At 42.1% G+C, this 24,048-nt stretch overlaps 1 protein-coding gene across 6 annotated transcripts in view; it reads left to right on the top strand.

Moving 5' to 3' along the window:
* Positions 1 to 24,048, top strand: part of micu1 (mitochondrial calcium uptake 1) — a 99,503-nt gene that overhangs the window by 11,739 nt on the left and 63,716 nt on the right. For 5 of the 6 annotated variants that reach the window (XM_078530950.1, XM_078530946.1, XM_078530948.1 and 2 more), the window contains exon 2: positions 10,728 to 10,782. The gene's annotated coding sequence lies outside the window, so the exon portion shown is untranslated. Of the gene's footprint in view, positions 1 to 547; positions 612 to 10,727; positions 10,783 to 24,048 lie in introns of those variants that run through there. The other variant, XM_078530949.1, reaches the window with a different exon arrangement.

Genomic DNA, 24,048 nt, shown 5'->3' with positions numbered 1-24,048 from the left:
TGCTGGAATACTAAAACGAAGTATAATTTGAAACTGCATGCTCAGATCTGCCACATTTCCACCCCCCTGGATTGACCATGCCTGCTCAGTGTTTGTCATGTTATTTATCTGAAATATTTGCAGGTATCTACTTTTAATGTAGGGTTAATGCTGGCAGATAATCAAATTGCTCGCAGAGGAGCAAGGAGTGGGAGGTATGGGTTTGCCTTAGTGTTTAAAATAATGTTTGACATTCTAATCAGTATCTTTTGGGATTGCTGGTGAAATTCTGCTCGGTATGGCTCTGAGTTAATTCAGTTTGTTGCACTTCCTCAGTAATACTGTCACAAAGCTCATTGCTCATCCTGTATTTTTAAAGTGACAGGAGTACCTGTGTGGCTGTCAAGAGATCCATTATATGGAACAACTTATTTGTGTCCTGGGGATAAAATCAAAAGAGATCAAAGAAAATCTAATGTGAAGTTGTGACTTATCTGTGATAATGGGAAAGAGTTGTGTGGCTTATTGATGAGCTGGTCTTCTAGCAGGTGTCCTGTTAAGCGGATTAAAACAGAACATTCTAGATAGAAGAGCATCATACTTCTGCTTGGATCTGTAAAGAGAAAAGACTGGTTAGTATTCATGCATTCTGATGGATTCACACCTGAAACATTAACCTGTCAAAACTCTTCACAGAGCCTGGTGAATTTGTCATGTATTCCCAGCACTTTCTGTTTTTATTTCAAATTTTCAGTTTTTCATCTTACCTGTCGGGTTAAACGGGTCTCTTCAAATTGTGTCAGGGCAGTATAATTTGACAATTCCATTAAGAAGCACAGTGAAGAAGTTTCTGCAAGTCTTTGTAATGAAAACAATGAAATATCTGGCATTGAGTAAATGCAACTTTATACGCGAGGGCACAAAGACAAATTGGTTGCTTAGATTTGCAAAGTAGGATTATTTCTCAGCCATGAAAAGGATTATTCCTCTGAGGTACAAGCTTAATTTCAAAACCACATTAATAATGGCTGACAGCATGTGGCATGATGAGACCGTGATTACCTTTGATAGAAAACCTGTTATTGCTCCTTTTCCAAAAAGAGGTTCACCTGAGATACTGCCATGTGTGAAGCATTGCTCATTCCCACCCCAAATAATTAGCCATTTTCAATACTTGCTATTAAGGTGAATGAAAAAGAGATAGATATTCCTTTCTCTCCTTGCATTTATACAGAATCATAATTTAAAAAGATCAATTTGTATGTAAAGGTTCCTCTTGTATAATTTTTCTTGGAATTTTGTTAAGTTCAGAAAAGTGTGGATGTGGGTGCAACCTGTTCACCTTAAATGTTTGTAAACCTTGAGGTATTCAGTAATAAAAATATATGTTCCTGTTCTGCTATTGGCTGTAGATGCTGTTTCTCAAATACTAATGAACTACCTGGTCAGCATACGATGGAAGTACTGTAAAAATCCTGATCCCAAGGGATCCGCCCACAAATTTGTATTAAGGGGAGCTTTGTCATAGCGAGGAGGCCCCATTCCCACATGAATGCATCTCTATGTAACCCAAAATGCCTACAAACACATTCTATGTTGAAAACAGCAGATTTAAACACCAAATGAAAACACAGTAAAGCAGTAAATGCGTGATAAAGCCTTTATTCAATTTGTTTACACCTTGCAATAGCCTGACCTTGTAAAAGGCCAAAGTTTTTTATTGAAAAATGTCAGAAGTTAGCTCCAGAAAAACTCCGTAATCTTTGGACGTGTGCTGTACAGTCCACCATGTCGTCAATGCAGTTAAACATGTTTTCGGTGATTTTGTGCTGCATACTTATTCAAGACATGGGCGAGACCATTTTAGAATTGACTATCTGTCATTGCTGCCATAGCTGCCGCACCCTCATCGCGCGGAAGACGATGCCGTGCCTCGTCTTGAATTGGTCCAGCCACCTGTCACTGCAGGTGAACTTCATGTAGCCCAGTTTCTTTGCCAGGGTGACTCCCCTTTCCTACAACATTGGACCGGAGATGAGAACATTCTGCCTTGGGCTGCCTTGAACCATGTCAGCAGAGCTTCTTCAATGTTGGGATAGGCAAGCGTTCTTGTCCTCTTCCTTGCTGGAGAGAATGCCTGCTTGTTGAATTGTTCCAAGCTATGTGCCTTGTGTTTCATAATGCTGGTCAAACTTGATGGTGGAATCGCCCACTCCTCCGCGATGCCCTCTTTCAGCTTTGCGCCACTGCTTTCCACTTGCTTTATCAACTTTACCTTCCCTCCGATCAACAACGCTTTTAACTTCCCCTCAGGCTAGCCGTACTTGCAGGCTTTTGACGTAGCCTCCGCAGGGAGATCTCAATGTCAAATGATGGCTGACCCAGCACTACAAGATTTAGCACTCTTGTGTGATCTAAATCCACTCTTATTGGTCGGTGTAGTCATATGAGAAGCTAGATAAGTTCAGGTATCCGGAGTTACCGTTGTGGAATTTTGGCTTATCATGGGCATCGTTATATGGGATTTGCTGTTTTGCTGGCAGGATTGGTTAACGAGTTCAACATAATTGGAATTTTGTGTCTTCCAAGTTTAACTCATCGCAATTTCACTGTGGACAATGATTTGCTGCAGTGTTTTCAGTGGCTGCATTTAAACAGCGCATGTACCAATGAAAAATTCTCACCACATTGTTCAGACAAGCTGTTTAGAAGATGGTAGCAATCTGTAGTCTGGTTGCTTTTCAATAACTAAATTGGTTCCAATAAATGATTGCCGACCCCCTCCCCACTTAACAATGGCGGTGATGCTTTTTTAATAAAAATAGCTAATTGGCAATGAACATCTATTGTTCAGAAATAACTTTGAGTTTTCAAGGACCTCACCTGCAGTGGAAAATCTGGTAGAAATAAATCCCAAATACTGTGAAATTATTTTAGTATGGCCTGTATCTTCTCTGTGTTGCATAGCATAAAACTATTACCACAAAGTAGTGAAAATTGTCAAAAAGCACTGCTTTTTTTTGTAATAACCAAAATTAAAACCATTTGGCACTGGACCCTGACACTTGTTGGCGTTGGCAGTTTATTTGAAGTAACTCTTGAGATCTTCTAGTCCACCCACCACCTGCTACAACACGTGCTTGATTTATATAGGAGCGATGATTAGTAATTCTTTCCATTGGTTAGTAATTTGCAGAAAAATTGCTTATGCTCCGAGAAAAGTATTGCCATTGCCTAATAACTGAGAATATTTTTCAAATACTCCGTTCTGTTGTTTTCCCACTATGCTCCCTGCCTTTAATTCTGTGTTCGTCATGGTGGTCCACTGTGATTCCTGTTCTGAGCTTTACCATGTTAAAGGTGCTGTAATAAAAGATGGTAACACAAAAGGGATCCGTAGTTTTTGTTGGTGGCAAGACAATGTGGTTAGATCAAAAGGTATTGAAGAAGAATGTGAAGTGTAAGATTAGAGACAAGATGTCAGGGCTGCAACAGAATTTGGGAGTTCAAGCATTGGCCTTGATTGTGGTAGAATGAAGACATGAAGTTAGCTAGCTTGTATTTTCCAATACTTTTAAGACAATCAGTGAAATGCTTTTCTCAGGCCATTGAGAGTCCCAAGTGTTTTGGTTAAGCAATATAATCACACACTAGATTTCCTTCCTCCCTTGTATTTGATCAGGTTTCAACTAAGGTTAAACGCCATATTTTGTGGGGTGAAATCCTGGCGGTGAAAATACATTCGTAGACTGTTTCACTAATTTGTCTATAAAATGTTAATGTGTGCGGCATTCAGAATTCCGTTTAGCTAGTGGCACGATTGTGTTAAGAGTCCTCTCATTTGGATTTGGCATTTCCAATTTCTCCCATATCTTGCTTTGTTTACTTCTGTTAGAAATTCAATAATTGCTATTTTGTACTCATATTCTACATGCTGGGAGTTGTTATTGCTAGTCAGAAGCTGTGATAGAAGGGAAGAAGAAGAAGGAACATCTGTAAAGGATACAAATTAATTACTGTGCAATCCCACATCACTATCTCACTGTGGTAAACACATATGGGGCATTGGGTGAAAGTTACCACTTCACTTGCAGTTGTACAATTTGTATTCACAGGTTTGCACACTACCAAAAGTTAGATTTATGGATTTTTTTTTTCCTTTTATATATACTGTGGAGCAGAAAGGCTGTGAATAACTTAAGGAAGTGAGGGAAGTGCATACAAAGACAGAACAAGACAAAAATATATTATTAAGTATCATAGACTTAAAGCAGATGCGAACTTCTTTGTAGAGATTAAACATTTAAAAACTCTCAGGCCACCTTTTAACTTAAAGTATTTCCAATGAGTAGCAAAAACATAAAGATAGGGAAGGTCTTTGGTTTATTCCACATCCTCTATGTTAGCTTATCTTAGCTGGAACAGCAATAGTGAAATTACAGTTGGCTCAGCACCCTTGGGCTAGCAAGAGGGAAAATCATCCAGTTCCTGTTCCTGCTCATTATACCTTCTAAACATTCAAAAGAATAAATGCCCTGTGAAGATCCAGTTGAGCTTAACTATGATGGTCCCCTATAGTACAAGAGGCTGTCAACACACACTATTCAGTCGCAAATGAAGAATGGGCAATTGGTCAAGGTGCTGAAGAGTGCCCTTTGTCCATGAAATTGTATTTCAACAAGGAATACAATTTTTAAAGAGGGTATAATTAGCTCCCTCCCCAATCGACTTCTGGACAAAAACATTGGTGTATCAATAAACCAAGCATGGGACAAAGCTTCAATTCTTGATGTATTCTAATTATGCAGCACAGAATTCGGGCAGCAGTTACGAGTGCTATAAATTAGGGGAAAGGAAAAATCAACTCAAATCCTGGCTTCAAATTGCTTTCCTATAACCCCTGCTGAAAAATGCCTGTGTTCGGATATTGAGCTGCTCTCTGCACCTGCTGACTTTCACCACCTTGGCTCACTGAAGAAGGGCACCATCAGCAACTTAGTATAGATCTGCCAGTGTACCTTGAGTCGTTAGGCAGAAGGAGTCCGCACCATAGGGAGAAAAGATGTGAAGAAAGCAAAGAGGGAAAAATACCATCTTGAGATCAGTGAGGTGAAGCATTGGCAGAATCAGTTCACTGGCTGAAGTCATCAGCATTGCAATGGATGATGCAGTAAGATCCCCATCCATTAATAAAGATGTAAATGATTAAGAGAAATTAACAGAACTGGAGATTAACAAGTAAATATCTGAGAAAACTGAGCAATTGAAATTTCATGGTTGACTAGCCTCAGATATATGGAAGTGTTTAAAGAATTGACAGAACTTGGAGGGAGCTCAAATAACTTTTCTGGAGAAAACTTTTCAGAAAATGCTAAGTCCAATCTTTAAAATTGATATGTGAGCTTGTATTAGCTTGATGCCGATAAGATAATGCAATTCTTTTGTAGAAGCATGAATTCAGGCTTATCAGGGGATCTGAAACTAATAAACAAGAATCAGAATAAATCCACGCTCAGCAAACATGTTGATCCTGAGATAGTGGTTGAAAGATTAGAAAGGAATTGGCATTTTTGCTTGATGAAAGAATTCCAGTAAAGGTGACAGCTGTGACAACTATGAAATAAAAGCAGAGAACTGCGGATGCTGGAAATCCAAAACAAAAACAAAAACAGAAATACTTGGAAAAACTCAGCAGGTCTGGCAGCATCAGTGGAGAAGAGCACAGTTAATGTTTCGAGTCCTCATGACCCTTCAACAGAACTAAGTAAAAATAGGAAAGGGGTGAAATATAAGCTGGCTTGGGGTGGGGGGTTGGTGTTGGGACAAGAAGAGCTAGGTAAAGGGCCAGTGATAGCTGGAGATAACCAAAAGATGTCACAGACAAAAGGACAAAGAGGTGTTGAAGGTGGTGATATTATCTAAAGGAATGTGCTAATTAAGGGTAGAAAGCAGGACAAACAAGGTACAGATAGCCCTAGTTGGGGTGGGGTGAAGGAATATTAAAAAGGCTAAAAGGTAGAGATAAAACAATGGATGGAAATACATTTAAAAATAATGGAAATAGGTGGGAAAAGAAAAATCTATATAAATTATTGCAAGGACGGACATGTGGGCATGAGAGCAGGGTGGAGTGTTGAAATGGCAAGCGACAGGGAGGTGTGGGTAATGCGGACAGGCCGAAGGTGTTCTGCAAAGCGGTCACCCAGTCTGCGTTTGGTCTCTCCAATGCAGAGGAAACCGCATTGGGAGCAACGAATGCAATAGATTAAGTTGAGAGACGTGCAAGTGAAATGCTGCTTCACTTGAAATGAGTGTTTGGCCCCTTGGACGGTGAGGAGAGGGGAATTGAAGGGGCAGGTGTTGCATCTTCTGCGGTTGCGTGGGAGGGGGTTGAGGAGTAGAGGGTGATGGAGGAGTGGACCAGGGTGTCACGGAGGGAACGATTCCTACGGAATGCCGCCAGGGGGGGTGAAGGGAAGATGTGTTTGGTGGTGTCACCATGCTGGAGTTGGCGGAAATGGCGGAGGACGATCCTTTGAATGCGGAGGCTGGTGGGGTGATAAGTGAGGACAAGGGGGACCCTATCATGTTTCTGGGAGGGAGGAGAAGATGTGAGGGCGGATGCACGGGAGATGGACCGGACACGGTTGAGGGCCCTGTCAACCACAGTGGGTGGAAAATCTCGCTTGAAGAAGGAGGACATGTCAGAGGAACTGTTTTTGAAAGTGGCATCATCAGAACAGATGCAACGGAGGTGAAGGAACTGAGAGAATGGGATGGAGTCCTTCCAGGAAGCGGGGTGTGAGGAGCTGTAGTCGAGGTAGCTATGGGAGTCGGTAGGCTTGTAATGGATATTGGTGGACAGTCTATCATCAGAAATTGAGAGGTCAAGGAAAGGAAGGAAAGTGTCAGAGATGGACCATGTGAAAATGATGGAGGGGTGGAAATTGGAAGCAAAATTAATAAATTTTTCCAGGTCCCGACGAGAGCATGAAGCAGCACCGAAGTAATCATCGATGTACCGGAGAAAGAGTTGTGGGAGGGGGCCGGAGTAGGACTGGAACAAGGAATGTTACACATACCCCATAAAAAGACAGGCATAGCTGGGGCCCATGCAGGTACCCATAGCCACACCTTTTATTTGGAGGAAGTGAGAGGAGTTAAAGGAGAAATTGTTCAGTGTGAGAACAAGTTCAGCCAGACGGAGGAGAGTAGTGAGGATTGTTCGGTCCTCTGTTCGAGGAAGAAGCGGAGAGCCGCCAGACCATCCCGGTGGGGGATGGAGGTGTAGAGGGATTGGACGTCCATGGTGAAGAGGAGGTGGTTGGGGCCAGGGAACTGGAAATTGTTGCTGTGACGTAGGGTGTCAGAGGAATCACGGATGTAGGTGGGAAGGGACTGGACAAGGGGAGAGAGAAGGGAGTCAAGATAGCGAGAAATGAGTTCCATGGGGCAGGAACAGGCTGACACAATCAGTCTGCCGGGACAGTCCTGTTTGTGGATTTTGGGTAGGAGGTAGAAGCGGGCCGTCCGAGGTTGGGCGACTATCAGGTTGGAAGCTGTGGAAGAAAGATCTCCAGAGGAGATGAGGTCAGTGACAGTCCTGGAAACAATGGCTTGATGTTCAGTGGTGGGGTCATGGTCCAGAGAGAGGTAGGAGGAAGTGTCTGCGAGCTGACGCTCAGCCTCTGCAAGGTAGAGGTCAGTGCGCCAGACAACAACAGTACCACCCTTGTCAGCGGGTTTGATGACAATGTCAGGGTTGGACCTGAGAGAACGGAGTGCAGCAAGTTCAGAGAGAGATAGGCTCCTCTCACCCATTCTAACCTGACCAAACGCAGACTGGGTGACTGCTTTGCAGAACACCTTCGGTCTGTCCGCAAGTATTACCCAGACCTCCCTGTCGCTTGCCATTGCAACACTCCACCCTGCTCTCATGCCCACATGTCTGTCCTTGGCTTGTTGCATTGTTCCAGTGAAGCTCAACACAAACTGGAGGAACAGCACCTCAACTTCCGACTAGGCACTTTACAGCCTTCTGGACTGAATATTGAGTTCAACAATTTTAGATCATGAACTCTCTCCTCCATCTCCACCCCCTTTCCGTTTTTTCCCTCTCCTTTTTGTTTTTTCCAATGATTTATATAGATTTTTCTTTTCCTACCTATTTCCATTATTTTTAAATGTATTTCCATCCATTATTTTATCTCTACCTTTTAGCCTTTTTCGATCCCTTCCCCCCCACCCCACCCCCACTAGAGCTATCTGTACCTTGCTTGTCCTGCTTTCTACTCTTAATTAGCACATTCCTTTAGATATTATCACCACCTTCAACACCTCTTTGTTCTTTTGTCTGTGACATCTTTTGGTTATCTCCACCTATCACTGGCCTTTTACCTAGCTCTTCTTGTCCCAACACCCCTCCCCCCCGCCCCCCCCCCCCCCCCCTCCTTAAACCAGCTTATATTTCACCCCTTTCCTATTTTTACTTAGTTCTGTTGAAGGGTCATGAGGACTCGAAACATCAACTGTACTCTTCTCCACCGATGCTGCCAGACCTGCTGAGTTTTTCCAGGTATTTCTGTGACAACTATGAAACCATTGTTCTTTAGTATTGAAAGAACTTGAATGGTTGGTCAAGACTCAGTACAGGTCACCACCAAGGTTGAAAACAGTAGGAGATGAGGCAAATTGAGAAATTGTAGATTAGGTTTTCAAAGTTTTTACTCCCTGGGGTTCCTGAATGCCCAGTGGGCCCTGGCAACCTAATCTACCAAGTCCAGAGAATTCACTTCTGTTTGCTTCCTGGTTTTTCCTGTTGGAATTTTCTGGGCCTGAAGATGATGAAAAGGCTGTATTCAATGACTTTGCCTCACAGGCAGATAAATGCTGGCTTGGAACACACGTGTAATTATCAATAAGTTCGGATACATGCAATTGATAGAAGCATTGATTAAAACTTAATGCATGCAGCTGGTGAGTCACTTTGCTGGCATCTAAGTAAAATGTTTAAACACTCTTATTGGGTTTGTAGAGAGTGGTAAATTGATGATTTAAACGGAGCTCAATCAGGAACGAAAACAGAGTGGAAGCGGGGGCTGGTAAAGTCTTAAAGCACTTAGTTTTGGAATTTAGGCCAGCTATAGTATCTGAGTAACCTCCTTGCTTGCTTTAATGATAACTAATGTCATTCGTTATTGGGACAAGACATGCTAACACAATATAGTCTACAGGTAGATGGGTGATAGATGAATTTGTGTTTGCTGTTGCTAATTGAGAATTTTTAAAAAAACCTGAGTTTCTATTTGGGGTTAAAATGATAGCTTAAAAATACCTGGGGCTTTTTGAAATTATTGTATCAACCGGTACTATTTAACCATTAATCTCTAATACGCAGAACATTTCTTAAGTATCGAGTAGCACAAATTCATTTCTGGCTCATTGGAATCCATTTTTAAAGTCAATCTTTTTTGCTTATCGCCATGAAAGCTTCTATGGAGAGATTACATTCTTATCACCGGTAGCACACTGATTTTGACTGTTGTGAACCTAGAAACCTCAACACACAGAAGTTTCCTTTGAACTGGGAGACTTCATTTTAAAATGGGACAAGAGAGAAAAAATATACACAGCAGCATGCATTTGATGCCACAGAATGTCCGGCCCTTCATTTTTTGCCTGCGCTATGGAATGACCTCCATAAAGCCATTTTCCTTGCCGCCCTTCTCCCATCTTCAAAAACTTCAACAAACTCAGTCCTGTCCCCATGCTGTCAGTCATTATCTGTAACTCCCTCTGCTACTACTTTCTGTCTTCTCCAATATTCCTATGAAATGCCTTGGGTGTTTCCAAGAAGAATGCTTTATAAGTTGTAACCATTGAGCAGAAACAAGTTCTTCTGTGTTACACTGAAAGGTGAAAAACTGAAATAATTAGATTTCCATGTACCTCTGCAAACAGCACTGTGTTGTCACAATTAGTAACAGAAGGACACTCCAATACAATTAATGCTACCCTGAGGAATTACAAATCGAAAAACAATCATTTTCTATCTGTTAATGTGCAAAAGAAACAATTAAAGTTAATTTATGCTATGAACTAGTATTGGAAGAATGATTTTTGCCAGTTAGTTTTTTTTTTGTGTATTATTGCAGCTTTAAATAAAAGTGTGCGCAAATTGACTTAGCTGCCAACTCGTGTGTCTCGTGCATGTCACAATTTGTATGCCAAGATATGATCATATCTGATGGCCTCGAATTTCATGCAGAAAACAGCAATAAATCACATGGTAGGAAATGTACCAAAAACTGACAAAGCAACTACATACATTTCAAATGAAAAATTATTAAGGAGGTACAGAAACAGGCAATCGACAGTCAACAAACAGCTGCCAATGAAGAGACATTGTTTCAGGTTTTTTTTTAGGAAATCCTTTTCGCTACTTGTGTTTTCTCCACTATTCAGTGCTCTGGTGATGTTTGTTGCAAAGGCCACTCCAGAAAGCATCCGACAGGACTTTATGTATAGTTTATTCTCCGCTTCTCCAATACTTAGAATGTGGTTTGTGGATTACCACTATCAATGCTTTTAATGGCCACAGTCTTATATGCCATTGACAAGCTGTTAAACTTTGAAAAATGCCTGGTCCAAAATGGTAACTTCTCTCCAGACATGTTGACTGATCCACTTATATTTCTAGTCCAGTATTTTCTGTTCTTGTTAAAATTAAGTCTCTTTTCTGTGTGCAGATTGTGATCTGAAGGGTGCCAGCCAAGTGTAACCAGAAGCTTGACTTCCAGTGAGGTATGTTTCATGCATTTTACAATATATTCTGTCAACTTATGCCAGCGCAAACATGGAATTCCTTGTGCCATGCATTGGAGACAGGTCTCATGGAAAAATTCAGGCTATGTTTTCTTTTGGCAAAAATGGAGTGATTGGTGAGTATAGGAAATTTAGTAAAATGTGATTTTTTAAATTTTGGGACTGGCTAAATGGATCAGCCATTCCTTTGTTGGTGAAAGCAAAATACTGCGGATGCTGGAAATCTAGACAAAAACAAAAATACCTGGAAAAACTCAGCAGGTCTGACAGCATCTGCGGAGAGGAATACAGTTGACGTTTCGAGTCCGTGTGACTCTTCATCAGAACTGTTCTGTGAAGAGTCAGACGGACTTGAAACGTCAATTGTATTCCTCTCCGCAGATGCTGTCAGACCTGCTGAGTTTTTCCAGGTATTTTTGTTTTTGCCTTTGTTGGTGACTGTTGAATGTACCAGGCAACATATTAATTGATTGAATTAACTCAAGATACTGTGTATAACTTCATTAGTCCAAAGTCCACCCTAACATAAAGATTTATATGGGTGTTAATACTATGGCACCTATTCTGTTACAAGCCTTAAGTAAGTACATACTCATGGTGGGAGCATCTTGACTGGTTCAGGGTCTCGTCCTTCCAGTGATCGATAACAAATATGCTCCCTCCTTTGATATAATCATTTTGTTTTTGACCTTTTCTAGTCGGCAGTGGTGCTCAGTACGAAGGAGTGAAACTATAGCTGCTGTGGAGACCCCACTCTTATGTCTACTTTCCTAAGATTGTGGACTGAGTTCAATCCTTTCCTTGTATAGCTTTTTCTATTCCACCTCTGCTTCTACTTTCTCAACCTTACGTTTGCTCAAAAAGACATTTTTTTTTCATGACTTCATGTTAGCTAAAGCCTGCAAAGCAATGTAACTGGCTGTATTTACTAGCTCAGTCTAACTTTGCTTATCCATGATGCCACCTATTTTGTTGATTTTTTTTTTAAAAAATCATTCACGGGACATGGGTGTCGCTGGCTAAGCCAGCAATTATGTCCTGTCCCTAATTGTCCTTGAGAAGGTGGTGGTGGGCTGCCTTCTTGAGTAGAACTGCATGGCTTGTGTGGCCATTTCAGAGGGCATGACTAGTCCAGTAACATAACCACATTGCTACCATTCTGTCCTGTAACCCATATCAAAGTTTATTCTCCAAAACTTCTCTCCTTTTATGCAGAATTGCTTCTCCAGCCGTAACAATTATTTTATGTTCGGTGCTCCCAATATCATCAGCCCTCTGATAATTGTTACCCAGAGAGAGTACCATATTATGAGTCCAGTCACTGTTTTGTAGAATATGTTTGTGCTTTTGATTGGATTTTTACATGAACACTGGCTATCGTGTTGTGACAGATTTCCACACAGGCTTTTTATGTCTGTGGTTTAAGCAAAACCTAATCTGAGCACAGCATTTTTATGAAAAACAGTTTAAATGTTAATTGCAATTCAGTTGTCATGCACAGAGCACTGTATCCCTGTGAAGGGGAGGCAAGTAAGCTGCACCCAAACTTCTGCAAAAAGCTGGTCAATAAATTGCAGCTAGTAGATACGTGAAGATAACCTACATTTGCTTTTCACAGAAAGGAACTAAGATGAGGAAGTCACAGGCTTTTTTTTTTTGACGCAGAATAATTCCCTATTTTTTTTTCCTGTTAATTGTGAGATGTGATTCTACAATGACGACATGACAGTTGCATCTCTCAGATGTTAACTTGTACAGTTCTTGCTGACTAGTTCTGTAATCATAATTTCCTTTGTATCCTCAGGAAAAGAAATTACTTATTTTCAATTCCTGTAAGATACAATTGCTTTTTGGAAATGTAATCAACAACACGCACTCATTCCTATATTACCTCCATCTTCTTCTCTCAGGAGTCTTTGTCTCATTATCTTCTCTGACCTTAGTTGGAACTTCCACATCTCCCACTCCTGAACTTGCATCTAAGAAACTGAATTTCCGAATTCATACCAAATACCATTTCTAACACAATGACACTTAATCCTTGAAAGCCTAAATCTTTAGATGTTGCTTTCTCCCTGGGGGAGACTGTTAGTAACTGTCATACTCCTGGATAAGAGACAAGATAAAAGCTCATAATCGCATTATCCCCCTCTTGCCTCTAGCCGCTGACCTCCCTTACTCTGTCACTCTATTGCAAGCTTTAACATTTGTCTTGCTCGTTTTGCTGAAAAAGACATATGCTATCAAAGCTATTTGTCTTTGGTCAAGGCATTGCCCTGAGTCCATCAGAGTCAACCTGCCCGGTTTGAATTGAGCAGTTAAATGTTCCATGCTGCATTCTCCATGGCAACGCCTCCACCAACCAGAATCTACTTGACAGCTAATTAGCACTCTCTTCTAATGCGGTATAAATTGCTGTTTCCCCCTTTATTGTTGGTAATTTCTTGCGAGCTACCCTGATGCATGCAGGATGAAAAGTTTTGATAGCATGTCTCTTTTTTCAGCAATACTCAATTCCTGTACTACCAAGCGACTGTTTGTATGTCTCACTATTTTATTGATATTACAACTGTCATATTATTTCTAAGCTCCATGGGTGCCCTTGCATTTACCTAAATTGGAATGAACTCATGACATCGTCTTCTAATTTGAATTAGTTCTTTATGAGGGAATGAAAACTACAGACTCCTATCTTCTTCGTTGTTCCTACAATTTTAAAAGCTACATTTTGCGACAACTTACTACCAAGTTTCCTGATTTCCATACCAGTTCCCTTCCCTTCTTTGACCTCTCTGGTCAATTTCTGGCGATAGACTGTCCACCAATATTCATTACAAGCCCCCGACTCCCACAACTGCCTTGACTACCACTCCCCACACCCTGCTTCATTCTCTCAGTTCCTTCGCCTCCGTCGCATCTATTTCGATGATGCCACTTTCTAAAAAGGCACTTCTGACATGTCTTCCTTCTTCCTTAACTGAGGTTTCCCGCCCACTGGTTGACAGGGCCCTCAACCGTGTCCGACCTATCTCCCGCGCCTCTGCAATCACCCCTTCCCCTCTCTCCCAGAACTATAATAGGGTCCCCCTTGTCCTCACTTTTCACCCCACCAGCCTCCGCATTCAAAGGATCATCCTCCGCCATTTCTGCCAACTCCAGCATGATGCCACACCGCCCCCCCCCCCCCCCCCGTCAGCATTCCGTAGGGACCATTCCCTCCGGGACACCCTGTTCCACTCCTCCATCACCCCCAACACCTCATCAACACCTTCCCACGGCACATTCCCATGCAATCGCAGAAGATGCAACACCTGCCCCTATAGCTCCTCCCTTCTCACCGTCCAAGAGCCCATACACTCCTTTCAGGTGAAGCAACACTTCACTTGCACCTCCTTTAATTTGGCCTACTGCATTCGCTGTTCCCAATGCGGTCTCCTCTACACTGGGGAGACCAAACACAGAGCTGGTGACCACTTTGAGAAACACCTTCGGTCTGTCTACAAGCATGATCCAGACCTTCCTGTTGCTTGCCATTTCAGCACACCATCCTGCTGTCATACCCACATGTGTGTGCTTGGCTTGCTGCAATGTTTCAGTGAACCCTAATGCAAACTGGAGGAACAGCACCTCATCTTCCGGTTAGGCACTTTACAGCCTTCCGGACTTAACATTGAGTTCAACAACTTCAGATCATGAACTCTCTCCTCTAAGACCATAAGACATAGGAGCAGAAATTAGGCCATTCGGCCCGTCGAGTCTGCTCCGCCATTCAATCATGGCTGATAAGTTTCTCAACCCCATTCTCCTGCCTTCTCCCCGTAACCTTTGATCCCCTTGCCAGTCAAGAACCTATCTATCTTGGTCTTAAATACACTCAATGACCTGGTCTCCACAGCCTTCTGTGGCAATGAATTCCATAGATTCACCACTCTCTGGCTAAAGAAGTTTCTCTTCGTCTCTGTTCTAAAAGGTCTTCCCTTTACACTGAGGCTGTGCCCTCGGGTCCTAGTCTCTCCTACTAATGGAAACATCTTCCCCACGTCCACTCTATCCAGGCCTTTCAGTATTCTGTAAGTTTCAATCAGATCCCCCTTCATCCTTCTAAACTCCATCTAGTATAGACCCAGAGTCCTCAAATGTTCTTCATATGTTAAGCCTTTCATTCCTGGGATCGTTCTCGTGAACCTCCTCTGGACCTTCTCCAGGGCCAGCATATCCTTCCTGAGATACGGGGCCGAAAATTGCTCACAACATTCTAAATGTGGTCTGACCAGAGCCTTATAAAGCCTCAGCAGCACATCCCTGCTTTTATATTCTAGTCCTCTCGAAATAAATGCCAACATTGCATTTACCTTCCTAACTACCGATTCAACCTGCAAGTTAACCTTAAGAGAATCCTGGACTAGGACTCCCAAGTCCCTTTGCACTCCAGATTTCTGAATTCTCTCTCCATTTAGAAAATAGTCTATGCCTCTATTCTTCCTACCAAAGTGCATAACCTCACACTTCCCCACGTTGTATTCCATCTGCCACTTCTTTGCCCATTCTCCTAACCTGTCCAATTCCTTCTGCAGCCTCCCTGCCTCCTCAATACTACCTATCCCTCCACCTATCTTTGTATCATCTGCAAACTTAGCCAGGATGCCCTCAGTTCCTTCATCTAGATTATTAATGTATAAAGTGAAAAGTTGTGGTCCCAACACTGACCCCTGCGGAACTCCACTAGTCACCGGCCGCCATCCTGAGAAGGACCCCCTTATCTCCACTCTCTGCCTCCTGCCAGACAGCCAATCTTCTATCCATGCTACACCATGGGCTCTTATCTTACTGAGCAGCCTCCTGTGCGACACCTTGTCAAAGGCCTTCTGGAAGTCCAAGTAGATAACATCCATTGGCTCTCCTTTGTCTAACCTATTCGTTACCTCCTCAAAGAATTCTAACAGATTTGTCAGGCATGACCTCCCCTTGATGAAACCATGCTGACTTTGCCCGATTTTACCATGCACCTCCAAGTATTCTGAAATCTCATCCTTAATAATGGACTCTAAAATCTTACCAACGACCAAGGTCAGGCTAATCGGCCTGTAATTTCCTGTCTTTTGCCTCACTCCCTTCTTAAACTATCCTCGCCTCTTTTTGATTCCATTTTTAAAATTTATTTTTATTTTTTACCTGCTTATTTTTATTTTTATTCATTTATTCACTGTTTTATCCCCTTTTTTATCCCCCCTTTTTATCCCATTTTCTATCCTTTTTCCACCCCCCACCGCCCCCTCCCTCCACCCCACCCCCCAATAGGGCCATCTTGTTCCATGTTGTTCCTTCACAGAGTGCTTACCCTTGTTCTGCTATTATCACGCTCTTCTTTCTTACCTTTATGCCACTATCAGCACCTTCTTTAGCCCTCATCACTACCATTAACATTCCCTGTGTCTTTGTGTCCATGACATCTATGTCAATCTCTCCTTAGCCCCCACCTATTGCTGGCCTTATATCCAGCTTCACCTGCTCCACCCCCCTTAAACAGTATAAATTTCGTCACAGGGTGCACAAAATACTGGGAGGGACAGATGGCACTAGTATAGAGAATAGTAAGTTAATAGGTAAAATCGGGGCAAGGGAGAAAGTAACAAAATCTAAATCAAGGTTACAATGCATGTATGTGAATGCATGGAGCGTAGTAAATAAGATTGGGGAGTTACAGGCACAGATTGCCATGTAGAAATATGATGTTGTGTCAATAACAGAGACCTGGCTCAAGGAAAGGCAGAACTGGGTGTTAAATATTCCCAGGTACAAGGTGTTCTGAAATGATAAGAAAGGAAGGAAAGGAGGAGGGGTGGTGGCATTGGTGAAGGAGAGCATTGCAGTGCTGGAGAAAGAGGATATCCCAGAGGGTTCAAGGACAGAATCAATTTGGCTAGAGCTAAGGAACAAAAAGGGCGCAATTACATTGCTCGGTGCAGTCTATAGACTGCCAACTAGTGAGAAGGACATAGAAGAAGAAATCTGCAAGGAAATTACAGAGAGATGAAAACATTATAGAGTAGTTATAATGGGGGACTTTAATTACCTGAATGTAGACTGGGACAGTGGTAGTGTAAAGGGCGGAGAGGGGGAAGAATTTATAGATTGTGTTCAAGAGAATTTTCTACGGCAGTATGGGTCCAATCCATCGAGAAAAGACGCTCTGTTGGACCTGGTTCTTAGAAGTGAGGTGGGCCAAGCAGATCAAGTGTGAGTGGGGGAACATTTAGGAGACAATGATCATTGTATTGCATGTTTTAGGATAATGATAGAAAATGACAATGGTCAATCCAGAGTAATAATAATTAACTGGACAAAAGCCGACTTCGATGGGGCAAGAATGGAGCTGGGCCAGATAGACTGGAACAAAAGATTGGCAGGAAAAACTGTAGCTGAACAATGGGCTACCTTCAAAAAAGAATTGGTTTGAGCACAGTCAAAGTATATTCCATCGAAAGGGAAAGGTAGGACAAACAAGTCCAGAGATCTCTGGATGAAAAAGGAGATAGAAATTAAGATAAAGAAGAAAAAGTGCACTTATGATAGGTGTCAGGTAGAAAATACAATTGAGAACCAAGAAGAATACAGAAGGTTCAGAGGAGAGGTGAAAAAGCATATTTGAGAAGCGAAGAGGGATTATGAGAAAAGACTGGCAGCCAACATAAAGGGGAATCCCAAAGACATTTTAATAGTAAAGGGGTGGTAAAAGGAGGAGCAGGGCCGATTAGGGACCTAAAAGGGAATTTATACATGAACAAAGGGGCCATGGCTGAGGTATTAAATGAATATGTTTTGCATCCATCTTTACCAAGGCCATGGTGACAGAAGAGGGAACTCTGTCACTAGAAGGGGTCAAAATTGATAAGGAAGACGTGTTAAATAGACTGTCGGTACTTAAATTTGACAAGGCACCAGGACTGGATGAGATGCATCCAAGGATGCTGAAGGAAGTGAGAGCAGAAATTGCAGGGGCGCTGACCATAATTTTTCAGCCTTCCGTAGACTTAGGCGTGGTGCCAGAGGAACTGGACAATTGCAAACATTATGCCCTTGTTCAAAAAAAGGTTGTAAGGATTGTCATAAAGCTATTAATGTATATAACGTTGTTGGAAATTATATTTTTTTAAATAGAGGGTTAGTCCGTGGGTGTGTCTTAATTGGATTAAAGCTAGCTAGTCTGGGTGCTTTGCTGTGTACTAGTTTTGAGATGTGATTAAGGTAGAGTGCCTTATGTATTTGCATTTTGTTGAATAGAACATTCAAGAAGTGGATCTGGGACCTAGCTGGCAGAAACCAAGCAAGGTTTATATTACTAATAAAATTGGTACAATGAAAGGGGTTTTATTGTTAGAAGAGGTGGAGTCCAAAGAGGCAAGTGATACAATGGGAATTTACATTCAGTGAGATGTGCTAGGTATAACAGGTAGCAATTTTGTGTGTGCGGGGCAGAGGCAATGTAAGATCAAAGCCTGTAAGCCTACCACTGTCTGCAAAGGAACCAAAGTGAAAGGAACCTAATTTTGAATTTGTAAGGTGAAAATGCTTTGCCTGGTGTCTGCTTAAGTCTATGGGTTGTTGTTGCCTTAATGGAGATTAGTCTGGGAATTTGTTAAAAGTTATGATAGTAATTTGTAGCCATGTGTAAATATTTAACTTGTATAAATCAATAAATGCCTCGTAGTTTGATATAAAAACCTCTCGGGAACTGGTGGTCTGATTCCTGAATTTAGAGCTGCATCTCAAACATACCACTTAAAAATATAGGCTATGACAGCTGTTTAAAGTTTTCCTATGGGATTTTTTATTAACTCAGCTTTACCAACTGCTGTGTCATAACAAGGATAATCCCAGCAATTACAGACCAGTCAGGTTAACTTCAGTGGTGGGCAAGATTCTAGAAACAATTATTCAGGATAGAATTAGTAGTCACAAGGAAACATATGGGTTGATGAGGAAGATCCAGCATGGATTTCTAGAGGGGAAATCATGTTTAACTAACTTGCTGAAGTTTTTTGAAGTGGTAACAGAAAAGGTCGATGAGGGTAATGCTGTTGATGTGGTGTACATGGACTTTCAAAAGGCATTTGATACAGTGCCACACAACAGACTTGTGAGAAAAGTTATTGCTCATGGAATAAAATGGATAGTGGCAATGTGGATACAAAATTGGAAGAAAAATAGGAAGCAGCGAGTAATGGTCAATGGATATTTTTCGGGCTGGAAAAAGGTTTGTAGTGCAGTTCCCCAGGGGTCGGTATTAGGACCCTTGCTTTTCCTGATATATATTCATGATCTAGATCTTGGTGTGCAGGGCACAGTTTCAAAGTTTGTGGATGATAGGAAGCTTAGGAGTGTTGTGAACTGTGAGGAGGACAGTGTAGAACTTGAAAAGGACATAGACAAGTTGGTGGTGTGGGCAGATAGGTGGCAGATGAAGTTCAATGCGGAGAAGTGTAAGATGCTGCATTTCGGTAGGAAGAACATGGACAGACAATAGAAAATAAGAGGTGAAATTTTGAAGGGGGTGCAGGAGCAGAAAGACTTGGGGGTATATGTGCATAGATCATTGAAGGTGGCAGGACTGCTGAAGACACTTGTTAGACCTCAGCTAGAATATTGTGTACAGTTCTGGACGCCACATTATAGGGAGGATGTGAACACATTAGAGAGAGTGCAGAAGAGGTTTACAAGAAAGCTTCCAGGGATGAGAAACTTGAGCTACGAGGATAGATTGGAGAGGTTGGGACTGTTCTCCTTGGAGAAAAGAAGTCTAAGAGGAGATTTTATAGAGATGTTCAAAATCATGAGGAGGCTGGACAGAGTAGATGGGGAGAAACTGTTCCCACTCATAAAAGGACCAAGAAAGAGAGGGCACAGATTTAAAGTGATTTGCAAAAGAAGCAAATGTGACGTGAGAAAAACCTTTTTCACACAGCGAGTGGTTCGGGTCTGGAATGCACTGCCTGGAAGTGTGGTGGAGGCAGGTTCAATCGAGGCATTCAAGAGGGCATTAGATGATTATTTGAAAAGAAACAATGTGTAAGGGTACAGGGAAAAGGCAGGGACATGGCACTAGGTCATAATGTTCATTTGGAGAGCTGGTGCAAACACGATGGGCCATATGGCCTGCTTCTGTGCCTTTAAAATTCTGTGATTGCATGAACTGTTACATTTTTATTTCTGTTTAGCTCTGAAGAGGGGTCATACAGACTCAAAACGTTAACCCTGTTTCTCTCTCGACAGATACTGTCAGACCTGCTGAGTCTTTCTAGCATTTTCTGTTTTTATTTCAGATTTCCAGCATCCGCAATATTTTGCTTTTATTTTTTCCTGATTTCCATACCTTTTTGTCTGTCCAACTTCATTGACATGGGCTATGGGTCTTTTATACTTCACCTTAATTGAGCTTGACAGTGGTACACACTCCCAATTGTGGCGATGGATGTGCAGTGTTCAATGCTGTTGAGCAGTTTTATTTCAGGCTGATATTTATGTACAGAAGGTAAGTACTGCAAACCTGCTGTGAGCTGAAGTGCAGTGAACTTCCACAGTGATATTTTTTCTCCTGTTCATTGAACTCATACAGTGTTGCAATGAGTCCAATTACAGGTGCTCCATGGTAGATTGTCAAACGAATAAACTGAGATGGTGATTCAAATGGCTCTTAATAAAAGACGGTGAGAGAAACAGTGGATCATGATGAAACTATTAACATGTTACTTGATTATCAATTAAAATGCCCTCTAAGGTGTAAAACTTTGCATAACTTGTCATCAAACAAATAAACCAGTCTGCCACAATGGATATCGGTATCATCACCGAGCTGTTATGTTTTATAAAATGTTACATAATCATAGGGTAAAGTTATCTAATCACTCTTGGTAAATGTGGTCTGTTTTTTGTGAAACATGCTTTATGTTTCTATGCATAAATGCCACTTGCCACATCGCCCTGCTTTGTTCCTCCATTGTGGTTGAGCAAAGCAATCACACCAGTTAGTCACGGTGGATGGGAGAGTAGGCTGGTGGGACCTTGTTGGTTTTACCCAATTAGAAGATGATGATGTGGAATTTAAATAAATGACACAATGTGTCCCAGGCTCTTTCATGATCAGTTTTGCTAAAGTAAGAATTCTCCAGTTTTACAGTATAGTTTTAGTAGTTCAGTACAATGTCTGCAGTCAAAAAAATGCCTTTTCCATGTGTATATTATCATCCTTCTCAAGTTGAACAACATTCACAAATTCCATTTTAGACATTTAAACTCTTTATGGCATAGGTCAACAAGCTGTTTGCAAGAGGCATAGCTGTTTGCCTCTCCCTCTCCTGAGTACTTTCTGGGTCGATCTTTCTATATGCTGTGAATATATTTGCTAATTAGCAAAAGTAAACTCGTGGCATTAAAGGGATAGTGGCAGGATGGATATCAAATTGGTTAAGGGACAGAAAGTAGAGAGTAATGATGAATGGTTGTTTTACAGACGGGAGGAAAGCGTACACTGGTGTACCCTAGGGTTAGTATTCAGACCACTGCTCCTTCATGGCATAATTTCAAAGGTTGCAGATGACATTCAAATTAGTAATATTGCATACCATGATGTTCCAGCAGCCACAATTAAACAAGTACAACACACAGCCTGAAATTTAAGAACTCATTGAATGTTATGCGTGCTTATTTCCACTGCATCGATGTTCCTAGCTGTGTCAGGAAATTTACCAGCTTGTATATTGTTATTGTGTAAAAGGGACTAAGAGTAAGTTGATGTTTGGTGATTTGGAATAACTCCAGTGTGCTAGTCTAGGTATAGATTTAGCACAGTAATTATTGATCATTAAACAATTTGGTGATTGTGGCATATTTTCTATGGCTTTTGAAGTATCTGTTTTCAATACTAATCCATTTGAGCAGCTACAGTCATAAAACTTACAAGACTTTCGATGGGCTTGATTAGTTCCTTTTCATTTTGGAGATTGTTAACTAATCTCTTGAAGTTGATATATCACAACATAACAATTAATGGATATTACCAGCTATGACAATATATTTCTAGTAATGTTTAAAGTCACAGCAGTGTAGATAATTGCACTAAGCTGAGCAATTCTGTGAATGTATTATCATAATCTTTGATTTTATGATTTCTTCAAAGTTATTTCTGAAACAACATAATGCATTTCCACGTTCTGGATGTTGATTGCTGAAAATTGAGGTGTAGTTGCAGAAGTTCGGCAACTGTATGTAGATTTGGGTTAGTTTAGTAACCAGGGAAATCAGTTAAGGCTTTTTTTAACATCAATACTGAGAAATGTTAACCTCAGCAAATTACTGACACTAGATTTAGAGTGCACTCTGACCAGGTGTCTTTCATGATAGAATGTCCTTCTTGAGTGTTTAAAATGTTGTAAAGACCCATGTAAAGCACTGAGAAACTCCAAACTATTAAAGCAGAATGCACAACTGAGGCATAAGTCGGCAACATGGAGCACAGAGCTGTTTGCCACTTTCTCTGGGTGGATAGAGTAATAGAGGGCTTAGAGTTGTACCAACATTAGGTAATGTATCTAATGTTCCCCAACAGTCGTGTCCCTCACTTTTGTGGCGCGAATGTTACTTGCCACTTGTCAGCCCGAGCCTGGATATTGTCCAGGTCTTGCTGCATTTGGACATGGACTGCTTTAGTATCTGAGGAGTCGCAAATGGTGCTGCACATTGTGCAATCATCAGCGAACATCCCCACCTCTGACCTTATGATGGAAGGACGGTCATTGATGAAGCAGCTGAAGATGGCTGGCCCTAGGACTCTACCCTGAGGAACTCCTGCAGTGATGTTCTGGGGCTGAGAAGACTGACCTCCAGCAACCACAACCCATCTTCCTTTGTGCTGGGTATGACTCCAACCAGTGGAGAGTTTTCCCCCTGATTCCCATTGGCTCCAGTTTTGCTAGGGCTCCTTGATGCCACACTCGGTCAAATGCTGCCTTGTTGTCAAGGGCAGTCATTCTCGCTTCACCTCGTGGGTTCAGTTCTTTTGTCCACTAAGGCTGTCATGAGGTCAGGAGCTGAGTGGCCCTGGCAGAACCCAAACTGGGCATCAGTGAGCAGGCTATTGCTAAGCAAGTGCCGCTGGATAGCACTGTTGATGATCCCTTCCATTACTTTACTGATGATCGAGAGTGGACTGATGGGGCGGTAATTGGCCGGGTTGGATTTGTCCTGCTTTTTGTGTACAGGACGTACCTGGGCAATTTTCCACATAGCTGGGTAGATGCCACTGTTGTAACTGCACTGGAACAGCTTAGCTAGGGGCACAAATCTTCAGTACTATTGCCGAAGTATTGTCAGGGCCCATAGCCTTTGCAGTATCCAGTGCCTTCAGCCGTTTCTTGATGTGGAGTGAATCAAATTGGCATCTGTGATGCTGGGGACCTCCAGAGGAGGCCGAGATGGATTACCCATTTGGCAGTTCTGGCTGAAGATTGTAGCAAATACTTCAACCTTATCGTTGTACTGATGTGCTGGGCTCTTCCATCATTAAGGATGGAACCTCCTTTGTGGAGCCTCCTCCTCCAGTGAGTTGTTTAATTGTCCACTACCTTTCACGACTGGATGTGGCAGGACGGCAGAGCTTAGATCTGATCCTTTGGTTGTGGGATCGCTTAGCCCTGTGTATCACTTGCTGCTTTTGCTGTTTGGCACGAAAGTAGTCCTGTGTTATAGCTTCACCAGGTGGATACCTCATTTTTAGGTATGCCTGGAGCTGCTCCTGGCATGCCCTCCTGCAATCTTCATTGAACCAGGGTTGATCCCCTGGCTGAATGGGAATGGCATATGCCAGGCCATGAGGTTATAGGTTGTGCTCGAGTATAATTCTGCTGCTACTGATGGCCCACAGTGCCTCGTGGATGCTCAATCTTGAGTTGCTAGATCTGTTCAAAATCTATCCCATTTAACATAGTGGTAGTGCCACTCAACAAGATTGAGGGTATCCCCAATGTGAAGGCGGGACTTCGTCTCTACAAGAACTGTGCGGTGGTCACTCTTACCGATACTGTCATGGACAGATGCGTCTGTGGTGGGCAGATTGGTGAGGATGAGGTCAAGTATGTTTTTCCCTTCTTGGTTCTCTCACCACCTACCGCAGACCCAATCAAGAAGCTATGTCATTTAGGACTTGGCCAGCTTAGTCAGTAGTGGTGCTACCAAGCCACTCTTGGTGATGGG

This window comes from Cetorhinus maximus, chromosome 27, assembly GCF_964194155.1.
Source record: "Cetorhinus maximus chromosome 27, sCetMax3.hap1.1, whole genome shotgun sequence".
In the NCBI taxonomy this organism is placed as follows: Eukaryota; Metazoa; Chordata; class Chondrichthyes; order Lamniformes; family Cetorhinidae; genus Cetorhinus; species Cetorhinus maximus.
The sequence above is the reverse complement of the archived record's forward strand: the minus strand, read 5'-3'. Positions and strand labels throughout refer to the sequence as shown.